Genomic DNA, 12409 nt, shown 5'->3' on the forward strand with positions numbered 1-12409 from the left:
GCCCTTCATGCAGACAAGTATAGTGCAGTGCAGGCTGTGACGTATTGTGCTGCATGTGGCTGGCTGGATTCTAAGCAGTCCGAGCAGACTACGCGTCATCTGCATTAGCAGGCGAAAAGCACCCGTCGTGGTGGATTAGTGACTATGGCATTATGCTGCTAAGCACGAGGTCGCGGGGTTTGATACCCAATCACACCACCCACATTTCAGTGAGGATGAAATGCGAGAACTCCAGGGGGTCAAAATTATTCCAGAGCCCCCCCCCCCCCTCGCTACATTCTGCTTCATAATTGGATCATGGTTCTGGTATGTGAAACCCCCAGAATTCAGTTTAACAGACGAAAAGCACCAGACTTCACAGTTTGCCAAACTTCGCACCCACTGGCTGCGTGTACACCCTTGCCTGAACACTAAAAGCTGATGTGCTAGTTTCAGCAGCAAATCTACACAAACTGCCGCTAAATACATTGATGATTTGTAGCACACGAGGAGAACTTTGCTATACATATACAGTGCAGTCCACTTATAACGATACCACATATAACAATATATCGGTTATAACGATGGGTCGACATGAGAGTGTCATTTTATGCATTAGGTCTATGGGGAAAAAAAAAACATTTATAACGATAGGTTATTCACCGCATATCGGATATAACGATCAAAATTTTGCAGTCTGGACGGCGTTTTCCGTGCCGAATAATCGTAACATTTGCGTTGCTTAGTTCCCTGAAACGAACGATGTCAAGACGAGGCGATGTTTACCTCCGTAAGTTCGTATCTGCCGCCATTACCGCACAGCACGTCTCGCCCCGCCCGCGCACCGGAGAATAGCTGAGTAGGCGCAGCGCGCCACAAGATGGCGCTAGCTGCTTCATGCGCGACGGCCACAGTCGCTCCGAAAGAGAGAGAAAGATAAAAAAAAGCAACAAGCAAAGCGGCGCGGTGGCGCCCGTCCCGTGTCTCTCTCGAGATAGCAGGCTGACGCCACCGAAGCAGCGTGCAACCAACGATTCAACGCAGTTCGAAGATGGCGCCGACAAAGCACAAAGCTGTGTCGCTTGACACGAATGTGGATATTTTGCAGGATTCTCGATGCGGCTTCAAGGTGAGCGCCCTCGTGAAGAAGTATGAGCTCGTCCAGTAAACTATATCAACCATCTTGAAAACCGGGAGCACCGCGATTGTGAAGACAGGAGCTACCAGCGGCCATGCCGATCAGCGGACAAGGGTTCGAGACCCTTTTTACGCCGATGTTGAAGAGGCGCTTTACCAGTAGTTCATCACCAATTGTTGCTTCAAGAAGGCGGGCTTTGTGCGTAAGGACAAACTTCCCCAACCCGCTGAGACCGACCCGGTGGAAGTCTCTGATATAACTGAGCTCTGGGAGCTCATTCCTACTGGTGACACAGGTGGTGTGTCGAAGGAGGAGTTTTTGACTGCAGACAGTGCTGCCTCATTCTGCGATGAGGTCACCGATGAGGCGATCGCCGAAGATGTGCTGTCTCGACAGACGGCAAGGTTGTGCGATGGTGGCGACGGCATCAGCAACAGTGACAACGAGATCGACAGTGGCTCCTTGACCTCAACCACGATGTCCACACAAAGTACACTGTCGTCGATCGACTCTTTAATTGATTTTATGCATGCTAAAGGATTGCCGCCAGTGTTCACGCAGCAGCTGGAATCCATGCACACCGCGGTTGTGAAGCTGAAGCTGCCGCAAAAGCAAGTGCAGATTTCGGACTGTGTCGGCGCGCCTAACCCTTGACACGGTCATTGGCGCTAGAAATAAAGTTTGTTTTTCACGGCCTACTGTCTACATCATCTATTCTTTAGAGCAAGTACCGAATTCGAGTTCGGAGCTGCAAAGGTATGTTCCGTGTAAAAAAAAAATTTTTTTTTTATAACTGCAGTCCAGATATAGCGATCATTGGTTATAACGATCATATTTTTCGTCTTTCTCAATATCGTTATAAGTGGACTGCACTGTAACCATAGGTCGACGCACTCACTTATGAGTGCACTCACTCACACTCACTCGCACTCATTTCAAAGGCGGGAGTGCCAGTGAGTGTGAGTGGAGATGAGTGTGAATGCAGGTGAGTGCGAGTGTGACCGAGTGCTAGTGAGCGCAAGTGGAGGTGAGTGCGAGTGTGAATGAGTGTGAGTGGAGGTGAGTGTGAACGTGAGTGCGAGTACAGCTGAGTGTGAACGTGTGAGTGTGAGTGGAAATGAGTGTGAACGTGGTGTTTGTGAGTGAGTGGAGGTGAGTGTGAACGTGGTTGAGTGCAGGTGAGCATGAACCTGAGTTATTGAGTGCAGGTGAGTGTTAATGTGAGTGAGCGCTTGTGAGTTGAGGTGACTGAATATGAGTGTGAATGACGGTATGAATGTGAGGAAGTGCTCGTGAGTCTTAGTAGACGTGAGTACGAAGGCGAGTGAGTGAGCGTGAGTAGACGGGAGTATTAACATGGGTGAGTATATTGTCACGTGGTGGTGACGTTGAAGAACACAAAAGCAATACTGTGAAAGACAAAACTAACTTTTATTGGGCAAACCTGTGCCCACAAAAACAGGCTACACTTATAGCACAACGATAGCTGCGAACACGGTCGGCGATCGGCGAAAATCTGGTTAGCGGGTCAGGCGCGTTGGCTTTTATACAGCAGCCGTTGAATGTTCCGGACTAATCGTTGGGACCCACGTGCCTTCCACAAAGTTCTACACCATTCGCGTCAGGCGATGAAATCAGATAACGTAAGGTTCGGTGACAACAGACAAGCGGATAGAAGCATCGATAACTTTCCAGAAACTATGGATACATGCAGGCGCATCCCGCACTGTGCAATAACATTTGTAAGGTTGCGAAACGTAGTTGTCCGATAAAGATAAGTACACGTGTCATTACCCCCCTCCTATAAAGCATCGACCTGATGCTGCAAACAAACAAAAGTAATAAACAAACGCACTCGTAGCAAAGAAAACAACAAAATAAGGAAGTTCGTCAGTGCCCGTAAAAGGGTTTAAGGCGCACCATGTGGACTACTTTAGATCGTGCGCGGTGCTGCTGTGAATGCGAAATGCCGTCTGGCACGACCTCATAATCCAGCGTGCCAATACGTCGGATGACCTTGTAGGGTCCAAAATAGCGCCGCAATAGTTTCTCACTCAGTCCTCATCAGTGTATCGGAGTCCATGCCCATACACGGTTGCCGGGCTGGTACTCGACGAAGCGTCAACGCAGGTTGTAGTGTCGGCTCTTGGTACGCTGCTGCTTCTTGATTCGTAGGCGGGCGAGCTGTCGAGCTTCTTCGGCGCGCTGGAGATAGGTACCGACGTCAAAATTTTCCTCGTCAGTGACGTGTGGCAGCATGGCGTCGAGCATCGTCATCAGGTTCCTACCGTAAACCAACTTAAATGGCGTGATCTGGGTTGTTTCTTGCACCGCCATGTTCTAAGTGAATGTTACGTACGGCAGGGCCCCATCCCACGTCTTGTGCTCGACGTCGACATACATTGCTAGCATGTCGGCAAGGGTCTTGTTCAGGTGCTCCGTGAGACCATTTGTCTGCGGATGGTAGACAGTTGTCCTCCTGTGACTTGTTTGGCTGTATTGCAGAATAGCTTGCATGAGCTCTCCTGTAAAAGCCGTTCCTCTGTCGGTGATGAGGACTTCTGGAGCACCATGTCGCAGCAGGATGTTCTCGCCGAAAAATTTTGCCACTTCGGCTGCGCTTCCTTTCAGTAGAGCTTTAGTTTCAGCGAAGTGGGTGAGATAGTCCGTCGCCACGACGATCCACTTATTTGCGGAAGTTGATGTCGGAAACGGTCCCAACAAGTCCATCCCCATCTGCTGAAAAGGTCAGTAAGGAGGCTTGATCGGCTGTAGTAATCCCACTGGCGTTCTCAGTAGTGTCTTGCGTCGCTGACAGTCTCGGCACGTCTTGACGTAACGGGCGACATCGGCGGTTAGGTGCGGCCAGTAATACCTTTCTTGTATCCTCGATAGCGTCCGGGAGAAATCGAGGTGCCCAGCAGTCGGATCGTCATGTAGGGCGTGCAGTACTTCTGGACGCAGCGCCGACGGAACAACAAGAAGGTAGCTGGTGCGGACTGGTGAGAAGTTCTTCTTTACGTGAGAAGTTCTTCTTCACGAGTAGGTTGTTTTGACGTGCAAACGAAGACAATCCACGCCTAAATGCACTAGGGACGACCTCGGTGTGCCCTTCCAAACACTCGACTAGGGTTTCTAGCTCCAGGTCTCCTCGTTGCTGTTAGGCGAAGTCTTCTGCGCTTACTATTCCAAGGAAGGCGTCGTCATCCTCGTCATCTTGCGGCGGCGGGTCAATGGGGGCTCATGATAGGCAATCGGCATCTGAGTGTTTTTGTCCGGACTTGTATGTTACAGTGATGTCGTATTCTTGTAGTCTGAGGCTCCGCCGTGCCAGCCGTCCTGAAGGGTCCTTTAAGTTAGCTAGCCAACACAACGCTTGATGGTTTCTGACCACTTTGAATTTCCTGCCGTATAGGTAAAGGCAAAATTTCGCTGTAGCCCAAACGATGGCGAGGCATTCCTTTTCCGTTGTAGAATAATTGCCTTCCTCCTTTGACAACAACCGGCTAGCGTAAGCTATCACATGTTCATGTCCATCTTTTCTCTGGGCTAGGACGGCACCGAAACCTAGGCTACTGGCGTCAGTGTGGATTTCGGTATCGGCGTGCTCGTCGAAGTGCGTCATTTCAGTTCTTGAAATGCGTCGGCCTACGGCGTTTCCTACTTGAACTCGACGTCACATTTAGTAAGTTGTGTCAGCAGCTCAGCGATGCGTGAAAAGTCCTTGACAAATCACCTGTAGTAGGCACACATGCCAAGGAATCTGCGCACTGCCTTCTTGTCGATTGGCTGCGGGAACTCTGTGATGGCAGCTGTCTTCTGCGGGTCGGGGAGGACTCCAGACTTGTTGATGACGTGGCCTAGGAACAGAAGCTCATCGTAAGCGAAGCAGCACTTTTCTGACTTCAGAGTGAGCCCTGATGACTTGATGGCCTCTAGTACTGTGGCAAGCCGCCTAAGGTGATCGTCGAAATTTCCGGCGAAGACAACGACGTCATCCAAGTAAACGAGAGAGGTCTACCACTTCAATCCTGCTAAAACCGTGTCCATCACGCGCTGGAACATTGCAGGTGTCGAGCACAGTCCAAATGGCATAACCTTGAACTTGTAGAGGCTGTCTGGAGTGATGAAGGCGGTCTTTTCGCAATCTCTTTCATCGACTTCTATTTGCCAATAGCCAGACTTGAAGTCCATCGACGAGAAGTATTCAGTGTTGCAGAGCCGATCCAATGCGTCGTCTATTCGTGGGAGGGGGTATACGTCCTTCTTCTTGATCTTGTTCAGATGACGATAATTGACACAGAAATGTAGGGTTCCGTCCTTTTTTTTTCACCAGGGCAACAGGGGATGCCCACGGGCTTTTCGACGGCTGGATGATGTCGTCGCGCAGCATTTCGTCGATTTGTTCTCTTATAGCTTCATGTTCCCGCGGCGAAACTCGGTAAGGGCTCTAACGGAGTGGTTGAGCGCACTCCTCGATGATTATGCGATGCTTGGCGACTGGTGTTTGTCGAATCCCCGACGACGTCGAAAAGCAGCCATTGTAACGACGGAGCAGACTTCTGAGCTGCTGTTGCTTAACCATGGGGAGACTTGGATTAATGTCGTAGTCTGGTTCGGGAACCATGGTCGTCGGGGTAGATGCGGCTAAATCCGAGAGGACAAACGCCATACTGGCTTCCAGAATTTCCTCGATGTACGCGATCGTTGTGCTCTTGTTTATGTGCTTGAACTCCTGGCGGAAGTTTGTCAGCAACACCTCAGTTTTCCCTCTGTACAGTTGAGCGATCCCTCTTGTGATGCAAATTTCACAGTCTAGCAGTAGACATTGGTCGCCTTCGATGATGCCTTCTACGTCAGCGGGTGTTTCGGTGCCGACCGAAATAACAATGCTGGAGCAAGGTGGGATGCCCGCTTTATCTTTGAGCACACTCAAGACGTGGTGACTACGAGGGCTCTCCGGTGGTATCGCTTTATCTTCCGACAGCGTTATTGACTTCAACTTCAGGTCGATGATTGCGCCGTGTTGGTTCAGGAAGTCCATACTGGGAATGATGTCTCGTGAACACTGTTGGAGGATAACAAAGGTGGCAGGGTAAGTCCGGTCATGAATGGTTATTCTTGCCGTGTAGATTCCATTCGGCGGGATGAGGTGTCCTCTAGTGGTCCGAATTTGAGGGCCTTCCCATGCTGTCTTAACTTTCTTCAACTGGGCTCCGAGGTGTCCACTCATTACGGAGTAATCAGCCCTTGTGTCCACTAAGGCGGTAACTGCGTGGCCGTTGAGAAGCACGTCGAGGTCGGTGGTTCTTTGTCTGGCGTTGCAGTTAGGTCTTGGCGTCGGATCACGGCTGTGCCGTGTTGAACTGAAGTTGGAATGTCACGTCGTCAAGTCGTCTTTCGTCAATGTAGTCTTGGCTTCCTGACTTCGTCGGGATGGCGATGTGTCGTTATTATGTCGTCGAGATGGTGTCTTCGTCGGCAGCGGAGGATCTTCGTCAGTTCGATGAACAGCAACCGCACCTCCATAGGTTGCTGCTTTTAGTTTTCCGGATATGGGCTCGCAGAGCGGCCCCGTGCTGGGCCAGTGTATGGATGGCACTGCAGCGACAGGTAGCGCCCTGGTGACGGTGACCGGGACGGCCGTCGAGGGCTCCACTGAGTAGCGGCGAGGTAGTCGGCGATGTCACGAGGGCGTTCACCTTCCCTCGGGCGCTGTGCGTTGAGAGCGAAGCCTCGCAATCCCAGGTTGTGATTTGGGCATCGGCGGTACACATGGCCGGCTTCGCCGCAGTGATAGCAGAGCGGGCGGTGGTCGGGGGTGCACCAAATGTCCGTCTTCCTCGCGTAGGTGCGCTGGGCGACAAGTGGTCAGGCTGGCGGCGGCGGCGGCAGCGGCGGATGACGAAATTGCGGCATTACAGGGCCCTGGTGCGGTCGTGGACCTTGATGGCGGACTACGGTGGCGTAGGTCATCGCTTCTGGCTGGGGCTGCGATGATTGTGGTTGTACCTCATGAACTCCAAGCGATCGCTGGACTTCTTCTTTGAAAATTTCGGCGATTGAGGCCACTTGAGGTTGCGATGAAGAGAAGATTCTTTGAAGCTCATCTCATACGAATGCCCGGATCGTCTTGCGTAGGTCGTCGGTGGCCATTGATTGAACTCCGGCGTAGCTTGTTGGCTTGGTGCATCAGTCGAATTGCCGGTTCCGAAACTCCAGTGTCTTCTCGATGCTCGTCGCTTCACGAAGAAACTCGTCGACGGTCTTCAGTGGGCTTCTTACCATTGCTGCGAAAAGTTCCTCCTTTACACGACGCATCAGTAGGCGGACTTTCTTCTCCTCAAACATTTCCGGGTCGGCGAGGCGGAAGAGATGGCTCATTTCCTCAGTGAAGATCGCGTTGGTCTCATTTGGCAGCTGCACTCTGGTCTCCAGCAGAGCTTGGGCTCGCTCTTTTTGCACGACGCTTGTAAATGTTTGCAGGAAGCCGCTTCGGAACAGGTCGCACGTCGTCAAGGTGGCTTCTCGATTCTCGAACCATATCCTGGCGGTGTCCTTCCATGCGAAATAGACATGTCGCAGCTTGTCATTGCTTGCCCAGCTGTTAACCGTAGCGACCCTCTCATACGTTTCCAGCCAGCTTTCCGGGTCCTCAAATGTGGAACCGCGGAGCATCGGTGGTTCCCTGGGCTGCTTGATGGGGGACGCTGGAGCTGCCATTGGAGTTGCCTTGGCCACAATCTTCTTGGTCTTCTCAGGTTGAAGTCCATGCTCCGGGGGCAAAGTCCGTGCTCCGGGGGCAGCTGTTGAAGACGGCGGCTTGTTCGATGGTCCGGGACTATGTTGGTGTTCTCTTTGCGGTTGACATTGTCATGCACAATAAATGCTTGCTAATTTACGTAACAATCCTACTTTAAGCAATAAATGGTGCTTATCCCACCTGTGGGCCATTTGCATATGATAGCATGAGACAAGTTACATGTTGATGATTTATGAGAAGACTCACAGATTATATAACAAAGCTGTGCTAGCAAACTTTCACATAATAAATGCGTAACCGGCGGGGCCAGTAATAGTTATATATTCATTTCAATCTAGAAAAATATTAAATTGTGTATAAATGGAAAATTTCCTAAAAGGAGGAGGGGCCAAACAAATGCAGATGACGCAGATGTAAGATTCAATGCTTCTGACGGGTTGACCAGATGTCTCCATGTCACATCAGCTCCAGACCTCACTCCTTTCTCTCTTCTCATTGACCTATCATACGTAAGGTAAAGCCTCCGCACCTTTTTAGTCATACGGCTTAATCTTAATAATGTCGTCTCCACATTACATGATCACTTACACTCTCCTAACCTTTCTCGCTTCTCATATTGAGCTATCATATGGCATTCGTTCCCACATTGCATCACTGCTCCCGATGTTTCTTTACTTTCTTCTCTTCACTCATTCTGCAGTCATGCGCCTTTGCCGCATTGCTAGACATTGCATCATTGCATCAATTCAGAGCCAATGATGATTTCAATATGATGCAGGTGGTTCAAAGCCAGAAAATCTAGCTTGATCGAAAGGCTGATAGAAGAAGGAAACCAGTCTGGTGCAGAACTGGATCACGCCTAACGTGTCTCAAAAAAAGTGATGAAAGGCTCATTTTTTACATTTGCAGCTATGTGACTACAAAGTTTTCCAGAAAAAACAAAGTGAACACTGTCGCGATATTCTACTAACCAGGAAAGAATATCTTAGCCAGCTGAGCGCAGCTTATTACACAGGTCTAGCTGCGGGACAAGGGAGGCTTCTGTACCCATCTGGCCATCTCTTTAGATTTACCAGAGATTTTGAGAACTTTTTCACAAAGTGTTTCAGTACTCGGGAGCTTCATCACAAAAGCATCATGCATGGACGTTATTGAACTCATCAGGAAAAAGCGGGAAGTTATGGTCGGTTGCCCCATTCGCGGCATTCACTTGCCGCTGAAATTATTGCTTTCTATCCAACTACTTATCTCCATTTTTTTGCAAAGCTTTTTAAACGCGCAAACGCTAACCATCGTGAATCTTCAAAATATCTGAGGTTAAGCTGCTGTACGTGAAACTGGATTATTTGAATCTGTTTTAAACATTCTCATCTATGGTCCTTTTTATGGTGAAGCAATCCCAGCACCTCGGATGAATATTTTTTATTGATGTACAGTGATCCCTATAGAAAGACACAAGGCCGATGCAACACTGACCCCAGCATACTCCGTAACGTCCACTCTGTACCTGTATATAATGAATATTTGTAGTCTCATTTTATATCTTTGTCAGGCACGGAACATAGGGAATTTCTATATTTGTTGAACATATTTATTTATATAGAGCAGGTTTGTATTCCTGAACAATTGTCTAAAGTATTTGAAATAACACTTTTACGTTTGTGCACTGTTTGCTGTATTTTTTATTTGGCAGTTATTTAATTTATACAGCAAAAATGCTGGTATACGTATGCCCTTAATTTAATTTTATCTGGATATCTGTAAAGTCTCTTTCTGTGGGACACTCTTTGTGTAAAACCTTCTGGAATAAAGTTTTCCTGGCATTGCTTTTATTTCTAATGTCTGCATTTATTACAAGCTTCGTCTAAGCACGGCGAAGCTGGTTGCTGCACACTATCTCTGAAGCGAAATAAGCTAACATGATTATGGTACTACGGCTGTCTCTGATCTTTATCTCGTTTACCTCAAGCTCTGTTTTGGTGCTCTTTGGATAATAAAGTACTAGTCGAGGCTAACAGAAGTGTCGAATGAAGACATTTGGATATAGCTGTAAACCACTGGCAACCGTGACTGGAAAGCTCCTAGTGGTGAGCGGAGCTGTAACTGCACGTATGTATTGCAGTTGATAGCGCAAGAAATTTAGTATTCTTTTTTCGTTACTCTTAATTATTGTGTGCATTGCCCTTTTGCTCAATTACTCATGCGAATAACTTTGTTTTCATTCTCTCCTTGTGCATGCGACTTCAATTTGCGCGTTTCTATGCACGTACAGCTCCCACATTACCATTTCCAAACTCTAGCACTGGAACTAGGCCACGCTGATGCCATTCGACTCATGATTTTTCCATTATCTTGCTGGCCCAGCACTAAGACAATGGTTAAAGACGGGTAAGTTCCATGCCGGAGCACACCATTGAAGTTATACAGCCTCCAAGTGTCTTGCATAGAAACTGAACGCAAGAAAACTACAGCGAGTAGCAGATGCCCCTGGCTTTCCACTTGCTTCCCGAGCATTGAAAGCCGACGGGTCCGGCACAGGAGTGGCGCAGCGTGGCAGTTCCCCACAAAGGCATCATGCGGGACTCGGTGCTCTAGACACTTACTTAGTATTCCAGGCATGGGGGATTCTAGGTCACTCTAACCGTGCTCGTGTTCCAGACCGCCGTGTGAATCTCTGCATGGCTCCCGTTGGTCGAGTTAATGCAGCCGCTCTTTTTGACGCTAGCGACAAGGTGCCCTTCAGTTACGGCCCTTTCCGGCAGGGTATGGCAACAGGAACAACAGCCGTGCGGCACCTCCTCTCCAAAGCAGCCTTTTAAAAATTATTATAGTGACTTGTCCGGCTCGCTACCTGCTCCCCCTCCATCCCCCATGTTGCATGCGCAGTATTTTTCTTTGCTTTCGCCTGTGCCCGCGGTGCGTCTTTCATGCACGCGCGCAACGCCGTGCAATAGCCTTTTTTTTTTTCATTCAAGTACACCGAATGGACGGCATGCCACGCGTGTGTACAAAATTAACGCCACCCGCCGTGGTTGCTCAGTGGCTATGGTGTTGGGCTGCTGAGCACGAGGTCGCGGGATCGAATCCCGGCCACGGCGGCCGCATTTCGATGGGGGCGAAATGCGAAAACACCCGTGTGCTTAGATTTAGGTGCACGTTAAAGAACCCCAGGTGGTCAAAATTTCCGGAGTCCTCCACTACGGCGTGCCTCATAATCAGAAAGTGGTTTTGGCACGTAAAACCCCAAATATTATTATTATTATTAAAATTAACGCCAATGCGTCCTACAAAGCACAAAGACGTATTGGAATTGTTTCTTCCAGACTCCAGTGCTGTGAAGACAGAACACCATAAGGGATATAAAGAAAGAGTGCGCTGCTCTGTAGATAAGAACTGTGCTTCTAACTTTCTAACTTTTGTAGTTGCTGGCATACATCACTCTGTTGCTCGATCTTTGCTAGCCCGTAGCGATGTATTAAACCAGTTTGTTTTACGTCGTCTTGTCTATGTGCCGTTCCTTCCTCGATGATCAACGAGGGGCAAGTTCCGAGCAAATGCTGTTTGGCGGCCGCTCGAAGCCATGAAATTATTTAGGTATAAAGCGTCAGTAATGGAAACACTAAGTTTATTCCATTCCCTAATTGTTTTAAAGAAATATGAATATCTCAAATTATGTGAGTTAAAGGTCTATTCATTAGGTGTTCTAGTGTGCTTGTGGCGTGTTGACCTAGAACAATTCAAAGAACTTTGTACGGATGTGTCAATGGTTTCGTCACCATGAATAAAACTGTAGTTGTGCTAGTTTTGCCCTACTTTGCACTGTTAATAAACTGGCTCTTTTTGATAATTTAGTTGATGAATCCATTAACTTGTATTTATTATAAATTAGCTTTATTGCCTTCCTCTGCACCTCCTCTTGTGAGTTCTTTTGTGTACGTAAATCAAACAATACAGGCGTACTCCAGCACTAGTCAAACAACTACTATGTAGGCCAGCAGATTTGTATCTTCTGGCGCAAGACGAAGGCGTCTTCTCAGAAAGATGAGTCGCTTTGGGGCTCAGCATATACATTGATTTCTACTTGAGGTTGTGGAGTTAACATGGGATTCCCGTCGGAAAGCGCATGTTAACCCATTCGCTTCCGAAGCCGGCGATCCGCCGGCCACTTCGGCCAAGGCCAAACTACGATAAGCCGGCGGTTTGCCGGCCTCTGGAAGAAATGCGTTTTTAAAAGGCCCCGATAGATAGTGCTTCTCTCTACACTGTTGTTGGGTTGTTTCGTCTTTTTAACACCAGATAGTTGTCCATTATTTTTGAGCATGGTTCGAAAAAAAAAAAGAAGTTGGCGTTTCCTCTTTTTCTGTTGAGTCGTTCGCTGCGTCTAGAGAATCGAGCATGGCGTCGCGAAGGAAAACAGCTCTCACGTGTGAGGAAATTCTCGAGCTGGTGTTCCAAAGTGATGATTAAAGTGACTGTGGTGATGATCCAGAAGCTACCTCGGACCAAGAAAGTAGCGACGATGAGAGTGA

At 48.6% G+C, this 12409-nt stretch overlaps 1 protein-coding gene across 18 annotated transcripts in view; it reads left to right on the forward strand.

Moving 5' to 3' along the window:
- The window catches only part of Scm (Polycomb protein Scm), a 426899-nt gene that overhangs the window by 357808 nt on the left and 56682 nt on the right, over positions 1-12409 (forward strand). The gene's annotated exons all lie outside the window — the stretch shown is intronic.

The sequence above is a fragment of the Dermacentor albipictus genome, chromosome 5 (genome assembly GCF_038994185.2).
Source record: "Dermacentor albipictus isolate Rhodes 1998 colony chromosome 5, USDA_Dalb.pri_finalv2, whole genome shotgun sequence".
Classification (NCBI taxonomy): Eukaryota; Metazoa; Arthropoda; class Arachnida; order Ixodida; family Ixodidae; genus Dermacentor; species Dermacentor albipictus.